This window comes from Symphalangus syndactylus, chromosome 3 (assembly GCF_028878055.3).
Source record: "Symphalangus syndactylus isolate Jambi chromosome 3, NHGRI_mSymSyn1-v2.1_pri, whole genome shotgun sequence".
Lineage (NCBI taxonomy): Eukaryota > Metazoa > Chordata > Mammalia > Primates > Hylobatidae > Symphalangus > Symphalangus syndactylus.
In genome coordinates, this window is record NC_072425.2 from 113,751,231 (window position 1) to 113,774,187 (window position 22,957).

The 22,957-nt window shown below is 39.3% G+C and overlaps 1 long non-coding RNA gene across 1 annotated transcript; it reads left to right on the plus strand.

Moving 5' to 3' along the window:
• Positions 1–23: 23 nt before the first annotated feature.
• Positions 24–21,207, plus strand: LOC134736215 (uncharacterized). Its single transcript, XR_010120089.1, has 4 exons — positions 24–285; positions 392–615; positions 3,895–4,057; positions 21,027–21,207. It is a non-coding gene; the product is annotated as an uncharacterized lncRNA (long non-coding RNA).
• Positions 21,208–22,957: the final 1,750 nt, after the last annotated feature.

The window sequence follows — 22,957 nt, forward strand, 5'->3', positions numbered from 1 at the left end:
CACTTGCCGGGGAACGGGATTGGACGGACAGCTGCAAGAGTCCCGCCCCGTGCCTGAGGTCAGGAGCGGGCCGGGCCTGCGCGGTAGTGGGACCCGACCCTGTCTCTAGTGGGCGTCTTGGGCCCCGGCTCTATTCTGGGCTGCGGGCCTGGGAAAGGCTCCCCGGGTGCCAAGTGAGCTGTCCTAACTCTGCGGGGCTGCAGCTTTCTGCATGATGCTGGGGAGCTTGGCGCCTGACCCAGGATATAGAAGGCACTGTGGGCAGGCCGCGCTCCGCTCTCGAAGGTACCTAACCCTCTGGGATAGATGCAGGAACCGATGGCTAGGACCCATTTTCACCCAACTTCTCGCCGCAGCTCTGACTAACCACACGCTCCTCCCCATTCCCAAGGAGCCGCTTTTTGCAGCACCAGGCAAACACTTACACCAGTGCTTTGTAAAGGAATCTTATTGTCCACCCCGTGTCTTGGCAAAAGAACAGTGATCACACAGATTCCTACTTGGGCTCTTTTCTTTAATCTTCGGAGGCTGAGTTTGTCCAACTCAGGTATGCCGCAGCACACTACTTCATCTCGGGTCTCCTTGCCCTTCTGCAGCTCTTCATTGCTATCCAAGGTATTTGAATACCCCAGGGATGCTTACCTTGCAAGCTTGGGGGCCTATCCGATGTCTTTTGCTGTTGTGCCGAGAAATGGAATCTTTAACCAGAGAGGAGCTACCCAAGTTCTAGAAGATCATAATGTGATTGACTTAGTTTCACAGATTAATTCATTTTGCTTTTACCTTCTTAAATAAAATATACTGAGTTTCATTTTTAATTTTAAATACACTGTTTCATTTTTTTGTGGAAGGAAAGACCAAATGTTTACACTGACTCTGAACTAGTTATCAAACATGAAGATTTAGATTTCAAATTAATATGTCATGACAGGCCCCATTCCTTTGTTTGTCGTTTCTAACTCCTTTAGCAGTAAAGTTTGACCTGAAGGGAAGTGAGGCTATGTGTAACTGAATGTTCACTTTGTGTACATATTCATAAGTTTTCTACAGAAATACTGTGTTTGATTACAGTACAGCTTGCTGGAAGTGTTTCATAATATATGGCAGACCTACTATTCTAAGAAAAGTTCTGAATTTTGAAACATATCTATCCAAAAAGATTTTAAATAAGGGATTAGGAATTTGTAGTTGTAATTTCTGAAGGTGTGATAAAGAACTTTTTCTTTCATATATAAGTGTGATGCTCTGGATGATGTTAAAGTTTGCTTACAAGATAAAGTTCTTAAATTGAGTAACTAAAAACTACTCAGAAACCGCTGTACTTTTTTTCTCCTTTTTAGTGAGTCTTGGCATCTCTTGAAAAGTTTATGCATGTTTAATGCCTGTTGGTGCATGGAATTTAGAACCATTTCACTTCACTCTTTTTCCTACTCTTGTTGTTTATTTCAATGGAAACAAGATGTTTCTGCAAAGATTCCTGAATTCTTGGATAGACAAAAGTTGTGGGAGTGAAAAAATGAATAGAACACAGATTTGAGTATGTAGAAAAAAATCTTTTAAAATATGTTATATTGATAAGCATATGTACCCCAAATCACCAAAAAAACAGGTATCTTAAAATATGTTTGGCTTCATAATCTGTGGTATATATTTTAATGAAAGATTCCAAATTATGTTGCATTCAAGTTAATCTTGAAAGAGTGCATTTCTTAGAGTGGAGCGGGAGATACTGGCTGGTAAGGAAGATGTTTTAGACATTTGAAGTATTTCTGATAGCAAGAAGTTGTTCCAAGATTAAAAACTGACTATGAGTCAAAATAATTTTCTGGAGGAAAATTTGTAAGTAATACAAGTGGTGATAGTTTTTTAAGTTGCCATTAAAAAAATCTTTTATTTTTGTTCTTCTGTAGTTCTTACTCAGCATACCACAAATTGCAAAAGACTTTATAGATAAGTCTAGATAAATTTCACCATTAAAAAGTATTAAAATGCTAGACTAAGAAGTTCATATTTCAATCTGCATAACTGGCTTCCTGCTAAGATTTGTGACTCTAATAAGTAAGGAGATACAGTAAATAGCCCTAATCTATGGGAGATCTGTAACCTCCTTTCATCCTGATGTATAAAATGAACATATTGAAGAAATAATTTTGTGATGTTTCTTCTTTTTAATGGGGGGCAGTAGAAATATGGTCATTTTGGGAAGCAGCGAACAGCAAATTAAAGTACACTGGACGCAAAGAGGGCAATGTAGCATTAAAAATGAACTCCACTGCCAACAGCAGCTGAACAGTGTTTGATACAAAAGATCTCTTTTTAGTACTAATCATTGATTTGGGGTTGCTTTTAACGATATTTACTGTATATGAAAAGTTGCCACCAAAATCTGAGGGTAAGAGTTAAGATGACTATGATGTTTTTACATCTCAGAAAAAAATGCCTTCTTACTAAACAAAATATAACATTTAAAAATTTTGTTAACATCTTTGTTGAAATATAATTTACATACCTTAAGTTCGGCCATTTAAAGTCCACAAATCAATGGTTTTACTATATTCACAGAGTTATGCAGTCACCGTAATCTAATTTTAGAACATTTGGTTCAAATATTTAAAAAGATTATTTTCTACATACTCAAATCTCTGTTCCACTCATTTTTTTCAGTCCCACAACTTTTTCTATATCCAAAAATCCAGGCTTCTTCACAGGAACATTTTGTTTCCATTAAAATAAATAACAAGACTAGGAAAAGAGTGAAGCAAAGTGGCTCTAAATTCTGTGCTACCAACAGGCATTAAACATGATTCATCAACTGATGAATGGATGAACCACTTTTTGTTTGTCCATTCATCAGTTCATGGACATTTAGGTTGTTTCTACCTTTTGTCTATTTAAATAATGCTACTGTAAACATTTGTGTACAGGCTTTCAATTATCTTAGTATTTTAGGAGTGCAGTTGTTCAGTCATATGTTAACTCTATGTTTAACATTTTCAAAACCCGTCAAACTGATTTCCAAAGGAACTGTACCATTTTTACATATCTGCCAGCAATATGAGTTTCAATTTCTCTGTGCCTTTAGTTACAATAACAATATAACAGCCGCTTGTTATTGTCTTTTAAAAAAAATACACCCACTCTAATGAGTGTGAAGTGGTGTCTTATGGTTTTGATGTACATTTTTTTGTGAAGACTAAGAGTGTTGAGTATTTTTTCATGTGCTTATTGGCCATTTATATATCCTCTTTGGAGAAATGTTTATTAAGATCCTTTTCCCATTTTTTAATTAATGCACACATTTTAAAATTATGTTAAAATTAGGCAATGGTCTGACCATAAAAAGGCTGCTTATGGAATACTGTTATGTTAAACTTCACTTACAGGATTTTAAATCCTTAGAACTGAGGTTTTCCCCAGAAAAAGATTAATGGAAACATCAGTTGCTTTTCAGACTTGATTCTGCTTCAAAAGATGATTTTACACAAATAATTAAAAAAAACTTTAGTACACAACGAATCACTTTGTTTGGTATGCATCCACATTTCAGCATTTAGTGGTGGTCCTGAACAGAAAGTGGAAAACACGGCAATTTTCCAGGAGGTCAAGTCTGCCAATTTCAGGGATCTGCTGTGTACCCCAATTTCTTTCTTAATCCCTGCTGAGGATCTTGGGAAGCAGGAGCAGCACCAAAGCCAAGGCATGCACTGGATCCAAGGTTCTTTTTGTTCCAGTTGTGAGATTCCAAACTAGACCCCAGTGGATTGCAAGGATGACCAAATGAGACCCCTGTTTAAAACTTCTTCAATTTTTAAAAGCAAAAGCAATTACAAGAAAATAAAACAATGCAGAGGGATCATGTGTGCTTTCAAGTGTCTTCATGTGCTCTTTCTCCAGGTTTAACCACCAAGGACTCTGAGAGCTGGCAGGTCTGAGTAACCCTGGTAACAATTCTCTTCACCTTATCAAAACCTGAGCTGAAACCAATGCATCAGCTGATGATGACAGCAGGGAGTAGCAGGGCTGAGGACCCAATATTCATTTCCCAGGCTGGTGGAGAGTGAGTAAATGAGATTCTAAAACTAAACAAGGGAGGTCAGAGACTCTTTCCAACCTTACCTGATGGCTTCTGGCCAAAGCAAGGAAGTGTCTTGGAAGGTGTTGGTTGGTGATGGTGCAAAAAGACACTTGAGGAGGAGGGAAGAAAAAGCAGCACCCCTTGATAAAGGCAGGGGAGAGAAGATGTGGGGAAAGCCCTGAATTCCTCACCAAAGGCCAATCTCAGAGAGTAGCGGAGAGGTTACAATCTATGCTTTGGCCAAGGGCGGGAGTGGAGGAGTGGGGGTTAGGATGATGGCTTGGAGGGGGCATCATTTAAGACTTAAAGAAACCAGGGGTGCAGGCAAAGCACCCCACACACTAAGCAGTAGTCCCACAGGCTGCGACCTGAAACCTTCACATCTACTCTTAACAAGCCCCAAGGCTAGAGGGCTATTGCAAGGGGAGAAGGCAGAGACCCCAGACCATGTAATCAACAGCAAGGTGATTGTGTGATGTGTCTTTTCCCATATTTAGGAGGGTGAGTTTTATGAATGACTTTAAATATTATGCACTTAATGGTTATGTTTATTACTTCATACGAAATATTTTTGAGGGCCAGGCACAGTGGCTCTTGCCTGTAATCCCAGCACTTTGGGAGCCCAAGGTGGGTGGACCGCTTGAGCCCAGGAATTTGAAACCAGCCTGGGCAACATGGCAAAACCTTGTCTCTGCAAAAAAAATTTTTTAAAAATTAGCCTAGTATGGTGGTGCACACCAGTAGCCCAGCTATTTGGCAGGGTGATGTGGGAGGATCACTTGAGCCTAGGAGGTCAAGGCTGCAGCAAGCCATGATCATGCCACTGCACTCCCACCTGGGTGACAGAGTGAAACTCGGTCTCAAAAATAATAATAATGTTTGAGGAACCATTCAATTTAAGCAAGTACTAAAGAAGAAATTAAGGGTTCTATCTTACTGAAAGTTTTTCCCTGAGAAATAGGAACTTGGCAACTTTATGCAAAACTTCAAATGACTTATTATTAGGTCAATAAACATAAAATAATGTTGAAGTGCTAAGATTGTTCAGCTTAAAGATATTGTTATCATATTAGTGTTTACACAATAATGTGTCAACTTTTATTCAACATTATCTCCTTGCTTTTTGAGGCAAATATATTTTGTATAAAGTATTGAGAAAGTCTGAGGTGTTTCCTGTACCTCTTCTGGGCTCTCAGTCTTATCTTGGCATATAAAACCATTCAGGCTTAAGGGGCATCGTTTTTTTCCAGATAGAATTTTCCAGATGAGCCTATAATATTCTGGAATAAATAACAAACCGTTGTTTATAAAATTTAGAACAACCTTGATAAGCCTCAAGATTCCATAACAGGACCATTGCAATTCAGATAATTGGATGAGGCGTGGTAACATACAGTGCTGAAGGGGAGGTCTAGAAACTTAATTCTGTTGCTAAAAGACATGTGGTCTTGGGCTAATCATTTAAACCCTACTAGTTAGACCTCAGCATTCTCTTGGAAATAAAATTATTGCTCTCTGTTCTCCAGAATCCCTACCTATTTTATAGCTCTCAGAAACTCCCAGTGAGCTTCATAAGGTATCTCCAAGCAGAGTTCACTGTGGCATTGTCTCCTGCAGGGCAGAAATCCCATGAGAAAGTGTAGTCATGACAAGTGCGTGATTTACAATCCACCACAGGAAACTTGTAGGATTCCTTAGAAAACAAAGTGGGTTCCACCATCTCTTGGGTCTGTTATTCCCTCTTGAGAAACCTGTCTTATTATTCTCCCTTTTTTCCTCTTCTCGGCTCTTCACTAGCAACCCAGGCTGACTACACAACCTGTTTCCTCAAAGATCGTTTTCACTGCCTGTCTTTTTCACAACCATTATGACCTCTTCTCAGCTGCAGTTTCACCCTGAGGCCTTGCGCAACTGAAGTTGTCCAACCGGGACAGTTAACTGTGCCTGGGCAACTTGATACACTTACCACAGGCTGCCTAATATTGTTTTCTTAGCATTTTAACTACTTTGGACTCTGCTTTGGATTGCACAAGGTTCACTTCTTTTTCTTTTTGTTTAATAGAAGCTGTTGTGTGATTAGTTAAAGAGGTAAAAGGCTATACAAATAAGTATTTATTGAACACTGTTCCTTGCCCAGCATTATGTTAAATACAGATACAAATCAATGAGACAATTCTGAATTTCCCAGTTTTCTGTTTCCATGGATATGACAGCTCATAGAAGGTGAGAGTCCTTAGGTATACTTCATTGTATTTTATGGTGAAGCAAGGATACTGTGAAAAATAATCATAAACTGTCCAAGTATGTAACTTCTATACACAGTGCATTTGACATTCTGCTTGTATAAATATAAGTACTGCACTTATGTATCTTTTCATTACTTATACAGTTCTCAATGCTATCCCTTGCATTAATATTTACTTTTGAATAAAAATCCAACATATGGCACATATCATTTTATTAGACATACATTGCATGTCTCTAAGACAATGCCAAGCCAAAGTGGATGCAGCTTGAATTTTTATGTGTTAAAAAAACACACTGGATAAGAGCTTTTACCTCTGAGTTATAAGAATATAGGATATTTTTTTTCTTTGCACTCCTGCATTTTCCAATGGCCTAACATGAATAATAATAATTTTATATAAATATATATGTATCTATGTATACATATAATTGTATGTTTGTGAATATGTATATCCATATTTCTAATGGACCTCAGGATATCATAAATTTCTGCATCCTGCCTTCAAAAGTGTTATGTGCCATTATCTCTAAAAGAGGTCAATCATCAGAAGCCCAGTAATATTAAGTGACTTATCTAGAATTATTTAAGCAGGAAGTGATGGAAGAGAGATCAGAACCAAGATTTATCTACTAGTCTTGTGCTTTTCCTGTTTAAATGCAAATGGCGGGTGGAATTTTGGGACTACCCTTTCCTCCAGCATTATAGATGTGTGCTGCCTACTTTATGTTAAAACTAGCATTCCAGAACTTAAAGTGTGTAATCCAGGTTTGTGTGTTTTTGTGTCTACTGTCCTTAGTCAATTTAAACATTTTTATCTTTTTTTGTATACCGAAGAATGTCTTACAGAGTAAAATGCTTATATTAGACTCAGTAATAATACCTTAAAGAAAATTATAACAAAAAACATTAGCAGCGGTTGCTTCTGGGTTATTGGGTAATATTTGTCTTCTCATTTACACTTTCCTATGTTTTTTCTTATTTTCTATAATGACTACTTCATAGTTTACCAAGTCATCAAAATTGATTTATTTATAAAAAGGAGATTGATATTTCTGAGTTCATGCTTTTTTCTTTTTCTTCAAGTAAGGAAAAAGTTTTATTCAACAAAGCCAAATATATATATTTATGGTAAATATTTAACATTATATAGTGTTGCTTTTTAAAAAAATTATATCATAGACTCCTTTAATAATCTGTTGAAAGTTATGAAACCTTTCCTTAGAAAAATACAAATATATGTAAAGCCACAAAATGTTTTGAAGAATTTCTGGAGGTTCACAGACCCCTGAAGCTCATTCATTTAAACCTCCAGTATTGCTGAAAGGATGGGCTATGATTTTTATCAGAATACTTGGGATGTTTGTATTAAATGCAGATTTCCAGCATTGCCCCTGACTGCCTGAATTGGATGGGAGGAGTGGGGCCCAGGAATCTGCCCCTTTAATAAGATAGTCCTTTCCTACCCTCTAAGCAAATGGAATGCAAAGCAAGTAAGAAAATCTCAGGACCTACATGTCTAGAGAGCTCGTATTAAGAATCCTAAGTAAGAATAACACAAACTAAAATAATAGAGAATGTCCAGTGCCAGTCCTTGAAATTAGGATTCTGAGCAGGAGTTTGTTAGGTAGAGAATGGGAAAAGGATGTGTCCAGCTGAGGAAAGGGCAGAGTTGAACAGGTGGAAGCATGGGCACAGTGGGAAGTATGGACTAATAACAAGTTTGCCTGGGAACCAGAAATAATTAAATAAAGGCAGCTGGAAAGGCTCATACTTAATCAGGATCCTACAGGTGTTGTGCCCAGGGGTGTTAGAGAGAACGCCACACTTTGAGACAAATTAAGAGTCCTTTATTAAGCCGGCGGCCAAAGAGATGGCTAACGCTCAAAATTCTCTCAGCCCCGAGGAAGCGGCTTGTTTAACTTTTATACCTAGGTTTAGGAAGGGGAGGGGAACTCAAATGCAACAATTCTACAGAAGTAAAAACATGCAAGAATCAAAAAACAAATGGTTACAAAGAGATAAATAATTTAAAAGACAAATGGTTACAAGAAGAGCAACGGTACCAGGTGCAAGGCTCTAAAGCTTTCATTATAATTAGATACAGGGGGTATGCCGGGCACGAACTCAAGGCTTTATGTTATTATCTCCTTGAGAAAAATCCTGGGAACTTCATACACTGTTGGTGCTAGTACCTTATCAGTTAATTGGGCTTCTTTGAAATGCTGAGGATCTGTTTACACAGGTCAACTCCTTATGGAAGGGGGTTGGGTAAGGAGCCCTTAGTGTCTTGTAAATTAAGGGGTCAATTGGAGTTTGTCCAGCTTTTCCAGCTAGAGAGAGTCTTATTTACATGAGAAGCAAGGCTAGGTGATTAAAGAGACAAGCAGGATAAAATTCAAAGTAACAAGTTAGAGTAAAAACAAGGTTAGGCATTTCACAGGAGCGGCATATAGAGGTCATGAGGCCAAAAATAGTGATGCCAGACTCAGGCTTGTATTGTCTTGGGAAAATAATACTTAAAGCAGTCTCAATAACATGTAGCTCTGTTAAGTTTCTCATTGTGAGAGTGGAATGGGATCCCATGGACAAGTATAGAAATAGTATTTACCTGGAGAAAAGATAGAGGCACTCATGAGAACTTCGGACTGTTCCAGAATTATAAAATGTTAAAAATAGAAGAGACTTTATTTATTATCTCTTTCAACTTTCTGAATTAAAAAAGTAAAATTCTTTGGAGTTTATCAAATCTTGTTTATTACTACTTGAGTTATTAATTCTGTAAAGTAAGATAACAAGTTAATACAGCCACCAAAAAGAACAAGGTCATGTCCAAGATCATGTCCTTTGCAGGGACATGGATAGAGCTGGAGGCCATTATCCTTAGCAAACTAACACAAGAACAGAAAACCAAATACTGCATGTTCTCACTTATAAGTGGGAGCTAAATGATGAGAACATATGGACACATAGAGGGGAACAACACATACTGGGGGCTTTTGGAGAATGGCGGGGGGTAGCAGGGGGAGGATCAGGAATAATAACTAATGATATTAGGTTTAATACCTGTGTGATGAAATAATCTCTACAACAAACCCACATGACACAAGTTTACCCATGTAACATACCTGAACATGTACCCCTGAACTTAAAAGCATAAAACAGTTATTATAATGCATATTTCCTTATTTTATGGTTGAAATGGCAAATAATGATGTGATTTGCCTCCAGGTCACACACTGGCAGAGCTGAATTTAGAAACAGTTTTATTACTTAATTTCTTCTTTTCAAAAACATTTTAGAGACAGGGCCTTGCTGTGTCACCAGGCTAGAATGCAGTGGCACAAACATAGCTCGCCGCAGCCTTGAACTTCTGGCTCAAGTGATCCTCTCACCTCAGCCTCTTGAGGAGCTAGGACTATAGGCATGTGCCACCATACCTAGTTAATTTTAAAAAAAATTGTAGAGACGTGGTCTATGTCATCCACACTGTTCTTGAATCCCTAGGCTTAAGCAATCCTCCCACCTCAACCTCCCAAGGAGCTGAGATTACTAGCATGAGCCACTCTGTCTGGCTAGATTACTTCTTAAATTACACAATGCCCAACCCAGAGCAGCAATAATTGTGTGTTTGTACATTGTACTATGTATCCATAAGCAATCTTTGTTCAGATGTATGACAGTGAGAACGAGCATTGGGAAAGCTATAACAACAGGCTGAAGCCTAGTACCTGGCACCAGTGAAGGGGTGGGTTGCCCCTCCACACCTGTGGGCATTTCTCATTAGGTGGAACGAGAGACTTGGAAAAGAAAGAGACACAGAGACAAAGTATAGAGAAAGAATAAGGGGGCCCAGGGGAACAGCGTTCAGCATACGGAGGATCCCGCTGGCCTCTGAGTTCCCTTAGCATTTATTGATCATTCTTGGGTGTTTCTCAGAGAGGGGGATGTGGCAGGGTCAAAGGATAATAGTGGAGAAAAGGTCAGCAGATAAACATGTGAACAAAGATCTCTGCATCATGAACAAGGTAAAGAATTAAGTGCTGTGCTTTAGATATGCATACACATAAACATCTCAATGCCTTAAAGAGCAGTATTGCTGCCCGCCTGTCCCACCTCCAGTCCTAAGGCAGTTTTCCCCTATCTCAGTAGATGGAACATACAGTCGGGTTTTATACCCAGACATTCCATTGCCCAGGGACGGTCAGGAGACAGATGCCTTCCTCTTGTCTCAACTGCAAAGAGGCAGAGGCGTCCCTTCCTCTTCTACTAATCCTCCTCAGCACAGACCCTTTATGGGTGTCGGGCTGGGGGATGGTCAGGTCTTTCCCTTCCCAGGAGGCCATATTTCAGACTATCACATGGGGAGAAACCTTGGACAACATCTGGCTTTCCTAGGCAGAGGTCCCTGTGGCCTTCCGCAGTGTTTGTGTCCCTGGGTACCTGAGATTAGGGAGTGGCGATGACTCTTAACAAGCATGCTGCCTTCAAGCATTTGTTTAACAAAGCACATCTTGCACAGCCCTTAATCCATTTAACCCTGAGTTGACACAGCACAGGTTTCAGGGAGCACAGGGTTGGGGTAACGTTACAGATTAACAGCATCTCAAGGCAGAAGGATTTTTCTTAGTACAGAACAAAATGGAGTCTCCTGTGTCTACTTCTTTCTACACAGGCACAGCAAGAATCTGATTTATCTTTCTTTTCCCCACAACTAGGAACCAGATAAACACCATGGTAGTGCTTTGGAAACACCGAAATTTGATAGCTCATGAGGAAAAAAGGAGTAATAGTATACAGAACGTTAAGTGTTTTCAGAAAATATGAAATCAATGAGTTGGATTATATTTGTGATAAGTGAAACCTAGACTTTGGAAATGACATTCGGGCATTAGGAATATTGGTAGTTCTAGATAAATGTCACAAGCCCATAAGCAAGTGAAAGTTTTTGTCTTGGTTAAATACCCTAATATGGTACATTTTAATTTTCTTGTTTGTTCATTCAACAATAGTTACTGTTGCCATCACGGTACTAAGTGCAGGAAATAAATTAAGAGAATAAGACTGATATGCTTTCTAGTCTCATGGAACTCACAGGCTAGACACGGAGATAGCCATTAAAAAATGAAATACACAAATTTAAAATCAAAGCATTTAACATGCTCTTCCATCTATTTCAAGGACACTTCCCACCATCTCCACCTGGCAACACTTATTCATCCTTCAGATCTCAGCTTATATGTGATCTCTTTAGTCTTCCTTTACCACCAAATACAAATTAATATTTTATTTCACCTAACAAACATTTTTAAATGATTTTTACCCCAAAGAAAGGCAATAACCAATGCTGGCAAGGATGTGGAGAAAATGGAACTCTTGTACCTTGTTGGTGGGAATGTCAATTAGTACAGCCACTATGGAGAATAGTATGGAGGTTCCTTAAATTAAAAATAGAAATACCACATGATCCAGCAATCGCACTGCTAGGTATATACTCAAAAGAAAGGAAATCAGTATATCAAAGAGATGTCTGCATCCAATGTTTATTGCAGCACTATTCACAATAGCTAAGATTTGGAGGCAACTTAAATTGCTTCCTAAGTGTACATCAACAGATGAATGGATTGAAAAATGTGGTACACAATGGAGTACTAATTAGCCATAAAAAAGAATAGGATCCCATCATCTGCAACAACATGGATGGAATTGGAATTGGAGGTCATTATGTGAAGGGAAATAAGCCTGGCACAGAAAGACAAACTTCACATATTTTCACTTATTCATGGGAGCTGATAATTAAAACAGTTGAACTTATGGAGATAGAAAGTAGAAGGATGGTTATCAGAGGCTGGGAAGGGTAGTAGGGGTGAGGAGCTAGTGGGGATGGTTAATGGGTACAAACACAGATAGGATGAATAATATCTAGTATTTGATAGCACAAGGTTACTACAGTCAACAAATAATACATTGTACATTTAAAAATAAGAGTATAATTGGAATGTTTGTAACACAAAAAAATGATAAATGTTTGAGGTGATGGATACCCCAGTTACCCTGATGTAATTTTTAGGCATTGAATGCCTGTATCAAAATTTCTCATGTATGCTATAAATTATATGCACCTACCCACAAAAATTAAAAATAAAAAAACACCTACACAGTGGGAAAATATATATTTTCTAATGATATATAAAATAAGACAGGGGTCTCCAACCCCAAAGCCATGGGCCAGTATCTGTCCATGGCCCATTAGGACCTTGGCCACACTGTAGGAGGTAAGCAGTGGAGCAAGTATTACTGCCTGAGCTCTGCCTCGTGGCAGAACAGTGGTTGTTTTAGATTCTCATAGGAGTGCAAACCCTATTGTGAACTGTGCATGCAAGGGGTCTAGGTTGTGCACTCCTTATGAGAGAGAATCTAATGCCTGATGATCTGAGGTGGAGCAGTTTCATCCTGAAACCATCCTTCCCAGCCCCCATCCATGGAAAAACTGTCTTCCACGAAACCAGTTCTTGGTTCCCAAAAGGTTGAGGACCACTGAAATAAGGCTCTAATATCTAGAATATATGAAAAGAAACTCTTACAAATCAACAGCAAAAATACAAATAACCTGATTATAAAAATTGGCAAAGGACTTGAAAAGACAATTCTCTAAAGAAGATAGACAAATGTCCAACAAGCAGATGACAGATGATCAATGTCATTTGTCACTAAGGGACTGCAAATCCAAACCACAATGAGATACTGCTTCATACCTAGGATGGGTATTAGAAAAAGTAAAGTAAGTGTTAGAGAGGATGGTCTAGTCATAGATGTGAAGAAATTGGAATCCTTATATATTGCTGGTGGGAAGTAAAATTGTGCAGCTTCTATGGAAAAAATGGGCAATTCCTCAAAATGTTAACATAGAATTTATGGCCCAGCAATTCCACTTCTAGGTCTGTATACCCAAGGAATTCAACAGGCACTCATACAAATACTTGTACAGAAATATCCATTGCAGTACTAGTCACAATAGGCAACAGGTAGAAACAACCCAAATGACTATAAACAGATAGATAAATTTTGCTATATCCATACAATGGAACATTATTCAGTCACAAAAGGGAGCAAAGTATTGATACATGCTACAACATGCATTTACCTTGTAAATAATACAATAAGTAAAAGAAGCCAAGCTCAAAAAGTCACATATTGTAAGATTCCATTTCTACGAAACATCTAAAGGAAGCAAATCCATAGGAACAGAAAACTGAGAGGAGAGTGGAATGGTGAGTGACTGCTAATGAGTATGCAGTTTCTTTTTGGATTAATTAAAATATCCCAGAATTAGATATTAGTGACTATTGGCCAAATTTGTGAATATATTAATATATTTTTAAAACTACTGAATGTATAACCAAAAGGGTAAATGCTATGATGTGTAAATTATTTCTCAATTTCATAATGAAAAAATATTATTAAATATAGGCATCTGCAAAATTTTTGTTTCTGTTTCTCACAACATTCTTATTTTTTAGTTTTAAAAATACAAGATAAAATAATTTCAAACTTAAACTGGCTAATTTCCAAACCCATATTTATAAACAATCTGGATTTATAGAAGGATGCGATTTCAACAGTAAATTTAATTTTATGGAAAAGAGAAAACTTTTAGGAGAATAAAAGGATGTTCAAAAAATAGAAAAAAAGCAGCCTATATATCTTAAAGAAAAAAGATAAGCCACATTTTACAGATTTTGAATCTGTAAAATACAGGTTTTGGGCCAGGCACAGTGGCTCAAGCCTGTAATCCTAGCACTTTGGGAGGCTGAGGTGGGCAGATCACGAGGTCAGGAGTTCGAGACCATCCTGGCCAACATAATGAAACCCTGTCTCTACTAAAAATACAAAAAAAATTAGCAGGGCGTGGTGGCGGGTGCCTGTAGTCCCAGCTACTCGGGAGGCTGAGGCAGGAGAATGGCGTGAACCCAGGAGGCAGAGCTTGCAGTAAGCCGATATGGTGCCACTGCACTCCAGCCTGGGGGACAGAGCCAGACTCTGTCTCAAAAAAAAAAAAAAAAAAAAAAAAACAGGTTTTGAATATTCTTGATTGAAGAGATAATTAGTTAATAAAAATTTTTTTGTTAATTTTTTTTTGAGACAGTCTTGTTCTATTGCCCAGGCTCAAGTGCAGTGGCACCACATACCTCACTGTAGCCTCAAACTCCATGGCCCCACCTGGGAACATACGTATGCAAAACCACACACAGCTAATTTTATAAATTCATTTTTTTCTAAAACTTGCTTGCAGGACAAAATAAAAATTTTAAAAATATATTTTTTGTAGAAACCAGGTTTCCCTATGTTGCCCAGGCTGGTCTCAAACTCCTGGGCCCAAGTGATCCTCCTGCCTCAGCTTCCCAGTGCTGGGATTACAGGTGTGAGCCACAGTGCCTGGCCTTAACAGAAATTTCTAAAACATCAAAAGATACTTCTAAAAGCAGTCATTCATGAGCAGTTTTGCCGAACCTTTAGAATCCATGTTGGAACAAATTTTCATTTCAAAAGGAAGTTTAAATATAGAAGCAGCCAAGTCATTTTACCAAATATTCTTCTGAAAGAGTATAGAAATCCTATTTCTAGGGAAACAGAATACTGAACTTAAATAAATATTTGTGTTCCAAAGGGCAGTCATAACTTAATGATTCTCCTTAAATGATTAACAAAAACATTCAATTTAAAGTCAACTTGTTTACAACAGAAACTTGAAATACATTTTTTTAACAGAACAGGGAAAAAATGTTCACATAAATACTAACCTGAGCTGCCATTACTGTCTAGCGATAGAACAGAATTCAAATGAATTACCATTGGTAGCCTAGTGAATTATGTGAGAGAAAAAGTCCTCCCACATCTCCTGAAGAAGGGGAGCTTCAACAAACTTCACTAATTTGAATGAGAAAGACTGGAGAGATTTGTATCATTTATCTCCATATATAACATTAATAGAAAAACACTAGCAACATATAGTCAGTTACTTGAAATAGCCTATTTCTGTAACCATCCAACAGGTTCTTTCTGCCCACCGCACAAACAAAATCAACTCACAGAGACCATGGCATTATAGTAAAGAAAGACTTTGATGCTGGTGATGCCATGTCGGAGACAGAGTTATTACTCAAATCAATCTCATTCAAGGCTTTTAGGTGAGGGCTTTTCAAAGGTAGTTTGATGGGCAGGGGGCTAGGGTATAGGGAGTGCTGATTGGTTGGGTTGGAGATGAAATCATAGGGAGCAGAAGCTGTCCTCTTGCTCTGCATCCCTTCTGAGTGGGGTCACAGGAGTGGTTGGCCGATCCAGGTGGAGCCACTGGTCAATAGACTTGCCAAAAATCCTGGAAAAAAAATCTCAAAAGGCCAAACTTAGGTTCTACAATAGTGATGTTCTCTGCAGGAATAATTGGGGATATTACATATTTTGTGACCTCCAGAATAATGGCTGGTTTACGTCTACACCTTAGCAGAATTCAGGCACCTCTGTCCTCCTAGCCTGGTGTTCTCTCATTAGCTTTAAGGCAGTTGTATTTTGGAGAAGGGCTATTATCATTTAAACTGTAAACTAAATGTCTCTCAAAGTTATCTTGACCTAAGCCCAGTAATAATTAAGGGCAGCTAAAAGTAAATTGGGGGTTGGTGAAATCAGATCTGTTTCACTGCCATAATTTTCTCACTGCTATAATTTTTGCAAAAGCAGTTCATTTTGACTTTCATCTAATTATTGAGCCTGATATCATAAATATATTAAACAGTGATTTCTGACAATGTGATGATCATCAACATCTTGGTCCTCAAATGTCAGTGAGACTAAATAATGCTTCAATCCTGTTGGTGTCACTGAGATTGAAGAAAGGAAGAAACCAGTCAGACAGGCAGTTAGGGCGGGTCCTTGGTTGAATTCTTTCACACAAAAGAACAGCCTGCAGGCTCAGATAAGGGAACTTGCACAGGAGGGCTTGCCTAAGACGTGCCCACAGCTGCACAGATAAGAAAGGGTAAACAGGTGACTTGGCCAGACAAGCCCACAATGGAAAATTCCATCCCCTAACACATGCACAGTAAGGGGAACAAAGCAATATGGAGTAACTCAAGCTAAGGGCCTGCCTGTGCACTAGAAGGACAGGGTGGAGCTACCAGAAATTCATGCCTTATGGAGATGAGATGTCCAGCTATCGTCAGTTTCTTATAAAAGCCTTTGCATTCAACTATAAAAACAGCAACCCTCTTCCAGGCCCCCTCTTGGTGGTGGAGAGCTTTCTTCTTTTGCTTATTAAACTTTTGCTCCAACCTCACCCTTTGTGTCCATGCTCGTTAATTCTCTTGATCCTGAGACAAAGAGTTCTGGGTGATACCTCACAGTGAGAGACTTCTACACTGTGGTGCATTGGCAAGACTAACATTTTGGTGCATTGGCTGGGAAAGGAAAGATCAGAAGAATGAGTAGGAGTGGACCTCCAACTCTACTTTCATTTCTGAGGCTTTTCACCCTCATTTAAAAAAGTTAAACAAAACACTGGGCCCCTGTCAGCCAGTTAAAACTTTTAGAGTGGCTGCCAGCCTTACAAGACTCAGGGGACAGGCTTGCTTTAGAGGACTTTGTCAATCCCCGATTGCCCTCCTGTGGTGGGAATGTTGGCTTTGTTCCAATCCAGTTTCCTTTCACAGAGGACCTAGCCATCTATGGGATTGGAAGTGAGAGACAGGACTAGCTGGATTTCCTAGGCTAAGCATTCCTAAGCATAGCTGGAGAAGGTGACTGCACCCACCCTTAAACATGGGTCTTGTAACTCAGCTCACACCCAACCAATCAGGTAGTAAAGAGAGCTCACTAAAATACCAATTAGGCTAAAAACAGGAGGTAAAGAAATAATCAAATCTTCTACCACCTGAGAGCACAGGGGAAAGGACAATGATTGGGATATAAACCCAGGCATTCAAGCCGGATCAGGCAACCCCCTTTAGGTCCCCTCCCCTTGTATCAGAGCTCTCTCTCTTTTCACTCTATTAAATCTTGCAACTGCACATTCTTCTCGTCCGTGTTTGTTCCAGCTCGAGCTAAGCTATTGCTCACCATCACAGGCCCGCCGCTGACTCCCACCCCTCTGGATCCAGCAGGTGTCTGCTGCACTCCTGATCCAGTGAGGCACCCATTGCCGCTCCTGATTGGGCTAGAGGCTTGCCAGTGTTCCTGCATGGCTAAGTGCCTGGGTTTGTCCTAATCGAGCTGAACACTAGTCGCTGGGTTCCATAGTTCTCTTCCGTGACCCACGGCTTCTAATAGAGCTATAACACTCACCACATGGCCCAAGGTTCCAGTCTTTGGAATCCGTGAGGCCAAGAACCCCAGGACAGAGAACAAAAGGCTTGCCACCATCTTGGGAGTGCCTCCCCCATCTTGGGAGCTGCCCACCACCATCTTGGGAGCTCTAAGAACAAAGACCCCCCCAGTAACAGAAGGAGACTCTGGGCAGCTGAAGACATCTGGTTGAGGCTACACCTCGGTGTTACCTGAAGACTCCTGGATTAACTCTGGCCCCCAACAGCCCATCAGGGTATTGGCACCACAACTTCCAGACTTTCCTATCACATGTCCTTCCTTTCTTTTCATGGCTATCATATCTGCTATCCCTTCTTCGCATGCTATGTTAAGGGACTTTGTAAAGCCTGGGGAGATAGCTTGTTGGGGAAAGTTAGCAAGTGCCTTAGTAACCAGGAATGTAACTCAAAAAAATTGCTGCTTCTGTGATTTCCTTGAGATGGGGGAATTTCAATATTTCAGTCTAGACTTTCACCTATTAAGGGCTTTCTTGTCCCCTAATAATAAGCATTCATGGCACTGTGTGGGAGGATATTTTACCCTGAGTGAATACCCTCCTCTCCATTTGGGTTGTTTTTTCTCAGTGTAAGAGCTCAGAACCGCCCAGTGAGTTTAAGCAGTTCCTTTATAAGATAAGTTTTTCTTGCTAGGAGGCATATTATGCGGACAGCCTATTAAGCCCAAAACCTCTCTTTCTAACCTCTGCTTGGAAAGTCAGTTTTTCCCTAACATTTCAAACCCTACGGCTCCACCTAGTGGGATGGGATTTTTCTCTGTGGGGAGCCTTGTCAGCCCTTTGCCCCAAAACTCTAGTTCCCTGATTCCTTTCCCTCTTACATCCCTCTCCCAGTAATCAGTCCCTATGGCCTATTTGTAATCAGAAAATCTCCCCTTTCAGCAGCCAGGAGGAAGCTACTCTAGCAAGACAGGTTTTAGCCTCAGTGCTAAAATCATCAGAGGGAGGATGGCCAGTCAATTCTTACATTATTTTGAGGCATTTGTTCTGCATCCAGCTATATTGGCATCTAAGTGAGAAAGGGATCTTATGTTTAGAAGTCAATTGGTCCCATTCTCTAGGAATTCATAACTTTGCCTGGGTGGTAGTAAGAGGATGTAAGGGATAGATTTAAGACACTCCCCCCTTTAAAGGGCCTTGCCCAAATTCAACTACCATACAGTCTCTTTTGAGCCCCTGGGGTACCCTCGGAGCCTTATGGGCCAACTGGATCTAGGAAATCGGCAGGACAGAGAGCTAGGGTCTCACACAGGTAAACATGGCTACTCCTGCTGACTAGCTCCTCCAGATCTATGGGTGAAGGTCATGCTTGCATCCACGGGTGGCACCTATGATGGTTGCCAGGACCCAGAGGAGATGGGAGGGAAGAGGAGAATGGGGATGTCCTTTCTGTCTTTCCACTCTGGGTCACTCCAAAAGGAGGAAGGAGACTTCTTCTCCCCTCTTTCCTAGATAGGTAACAACCCATCTTCAAGCCTGCACTCCCCTTGAGTGCAGCCTGGATCTTCTTTAAACCTTAGACTCTAAAGTTCACTCTGGGAAAGCCCCAACATCACTCACATATAGAGGCCTTCCAGGATTTATCCCAAGTATTTAAAGTCTCCTGGAAGGATGTGATGTTACTCTTAAATCAAACCCTAACTGCTGCTGAGAAACAGGCAGCCCTACAGGTAGCAGAGAAATTCAGAGACAAACAGCATGTCTCTTATAGCCAGTCAAAAAAGAAAGCCAGTCAAAAAGGGAAAGGGTGAGAAAGAGACAGAATCCCCATTCATAGTAGAAAGAGGGACAGTGTCTCTTAAACAACCTAATTGAGACCCCAGTGATACCTTAGATAAGTGCAAATTAAAACATTTTCAAATGTGCATATTAGAGGGCTTATGGAGGACCACAGCCAAGCCTCTTAATTACTCCAAACTTTCCATGATAGATCAAAAACTAGATGAAAATCCCTTAGCCTTTTTGGAAATGCTGAGAGAGTCTTTAGTGAAACACACCTCCCTGTCTCCTGATTCAATTGAGGGAAAAGGTAGAGAGAGGGGTATCTTAGAATGGAATGCAAGCTTGGGGCTCCATAAGCTTGCAGTTCAATCTAGCCTGGTAAACTGGTCAGTTACAAACTTTGCTGCAGGACTCCATCTTGTTTTACATTTTGACCTATAACCACACGGCAGCACTTTGTTTTAGACTCTGCCATTTTACAATGGCAGCCCAGGTTCAGTCCTAGCTTGGAGAATGAATACTTGCAAGTTAATAGCTGTGGGACTTTTGCCATTTGCTGATTCTCTTCCCCTCCATGAACAACTTCTAGCTCCTTTCTTAAATCTTCGTTCTCTGAGTTTCCTTTAAAGGTTCTAGATTTTGTAAAAGTGTAACCACACAATGGGTTCACCCTGCCCGCTGCCTAGACAGAGCTGATTTATCAGGACGGGGAAATTGCAATGGAGAGGGGGTGATTCGTGTGGGACTGGCTGTGCAGGAGATGGAGTTCTGTTATTGCTTGGGTCTCTCTCCCTGAGAATTTGTGGAGCAGAGTTTTTGAGGATGGCTGGTTGATAGGGGAGGCCAGTGAGCTGGGAGTGCTGATAGGTCAAGTCAGAGATCAAATCACAGGGAGTTGAGGCTACCTTCTTGTGCTGAGTCAGTTCCTGGTTTGGGGTCACAAGAGATGAGCCAGTTTATCAGTCTGAGTGGTGCCAGCTGATCCATCAAGTGCAGGGTCTGCAAAATATCTGAAGTGCTGATCTTAGGAGCAGTTTAGGGAGGGTCAGAATCTTGTGGCCTCTAGCTGCATGACTCCTAACCCATAGTTTCTAATCTTGTGGCTGGTTTCTTGGTCCTACAAAAGCATTCTGGTCCCCCAGGCAAGAAGGGGGTTTGTTTTGGGAAAGGGCTATTATTGTTTTTGTTTTGGACTATAAACTATAAGTTCCTCCCAGAGTTGGTTCAGCCTATGCCCAGGAATGAACAAGGATAGCTTGGAGGCTAGAAGCAAGATGGAGTTGGTTAGGACAGATTTCTTTTGCTGTCTCAGTTACAATTTTGCAATGGTGGTTTCAAAAGCCACTTACCACCCCTTTGAAAGTACCTCGTACACTCATGTTTAAATCATAACCTTAATTGAGGCTTCTTGGTTTCACCTGTTAGGTTACTTTTGGTAAAGTTCAAAAACCAGAAATGTTAATTGCTTGATGTGGCTGAAGTCAGGTAATATGAGATTTAAAAGGATTTTCTTAAAGAGTGCTCAGCTTAATTAAAACTGGATATCCAATCTACAGGTATATGTACAAGGCCTTTATGTTTTTCTCTTCTTGGATCTTGTTTTTCTGGAACAGGTTTTTTTTCTCAGTCAACTGAATTCTTTTTTTCCACTTTGTCTTGCCACTCTTAATGCATGCATGAGAGGCCCTAAGATAATTTCTGATGGCCTGGGACTCCTTGGGAAAAAAATGAAAAGGCACCACAGATTCTATTTTGGGAGAAACCTCCATTTTCCTCATGAAACCCCAGGAATTAGAGGCAAGTAGATCCCTCTCAAAATCTGTTTTTGTCCTCCAGAAATACCTGTTTATTAGACCCTAGAAACTGCATGCTTTCCTAGCCCTGCTCTTAAACAGCATCACCCAGAGGCCAATAATTCAATTAGGCGATTGATGAACAAAAATATCTAATAAATACTGGATCTGCTTCTGTTTGCTTGTGTAGTTATATATGTGTTGTGTATGATGCCTATAAAAAGAGCTCTAATTGACTGGCTTAAAGAAAAATAAGCGCTTAAATCAAATTTTTAAAGGAAATATAAAAGCTGTAATGCATTTTAGTTCACATAACTTTAATCTTTAAGAAATAAAAATAGTTTTAAAAATAATTGGTAAAATGCAGATGTCAAAATGTAAATAGGTGGCCTAAATCATGTAAGTCAGATACTAGGCTTGCTAAATGTTTCAAGGTTGTAAACTGCCTGCTTTACAAGTTGGTAAGGGCTGCGTACATAGAAAATTAACCCCACCCCTAACTATGCTGGAAAAATCAGATGTTATCTGTGCCTAGTACATAATCAAAACAATGTACCAGTTTTACATTAAAGTTAAAAATTGCCAAGAGTTACCATTATAACATGTAAATGAGACTACTAAAAATAGATTTACATGAAAGGTGTGTAAGGACAGTAAAATGTGTTTGTGGTAAAAGAGTGTAAAAAGACATAGAAATGTAAATCTTGCCTAGGGATAAAGGATTGTTTTAAAACCAATGTAAGAGTAAAATTTGGCTTTCTCTCCCTTGTACAAGATTTTCATGTAATAGTGAAGGATAATGAAAATTTTTTATTTGCCTTGCAGATAAACTGCCAAGGAGAAGAATGAGAAGACAGGAGATAAACTGTTTGGAAAGCTGAATCTTCCCTCTTAATGAGTAAAGGTTTTTGCCTTGTCTTAAAGTTTCTGGGTCCTAATTTTGGCAAAATAAATAACTTATGGTAATCTGGAATTGTAGTTTGTAATATTAAGTGTTTTGAACCTCTAACATTTACTTCCCAAAATCAAACTTCAGTTTCAAAATTGTCTCTCTTGACTCCTAGCTTTTGGATGCTACAGAAGGCCCCTGAAGCATCCAGAAGAGAGGTAAACAGGATTATTTAACATGTTTAGGTACATGGGATTGGCCAAATGGTGTTTAATGATCTTCAGGTTATATTTTAGTGAATAATATTAATATATTTTCCAAAATTGTATGGAATTTCTAAAATTCTAATGTCTGAGTATATGCTAGAAATCATAATTAAGGTTATTATGTTGTTATTATAAACCACAGAAATAATAAAATTTGTCAGTCATGTTCTTGACTAACTACCTTGGACATTTCACCATTCAAAATCATCTTGTTTTAATCCTCTTTAAAGGATGGTTTATAATCAGCTATAGGACTTTGACACATGCTCTCAAATGCAAGTTTCTGATAACTTTGGAGATCATGACATTGGAATAAAGGAAAAATGTACAGGACTCATGAAGAGCTAAAATATTAATGAATATCAAGCAAAACAAGAGTTAACAAAATGGACTTTTTAACCTTTTTGCTTAAAATGTTGCTGATCCTTGTTTTGTTTTTCAGAGTCAAGGAAACTTATTTTAAGCTATGTACAGCCTTTAATAATTATATAAGGTATACTTCTGTAAACAAAGTTCAGAGCATATTTATTTGTTTCTCTCTGGTTCCTCTAGAACTTGGAAAGTATTTGTGAGTATTAACTCATGGCAATATAATT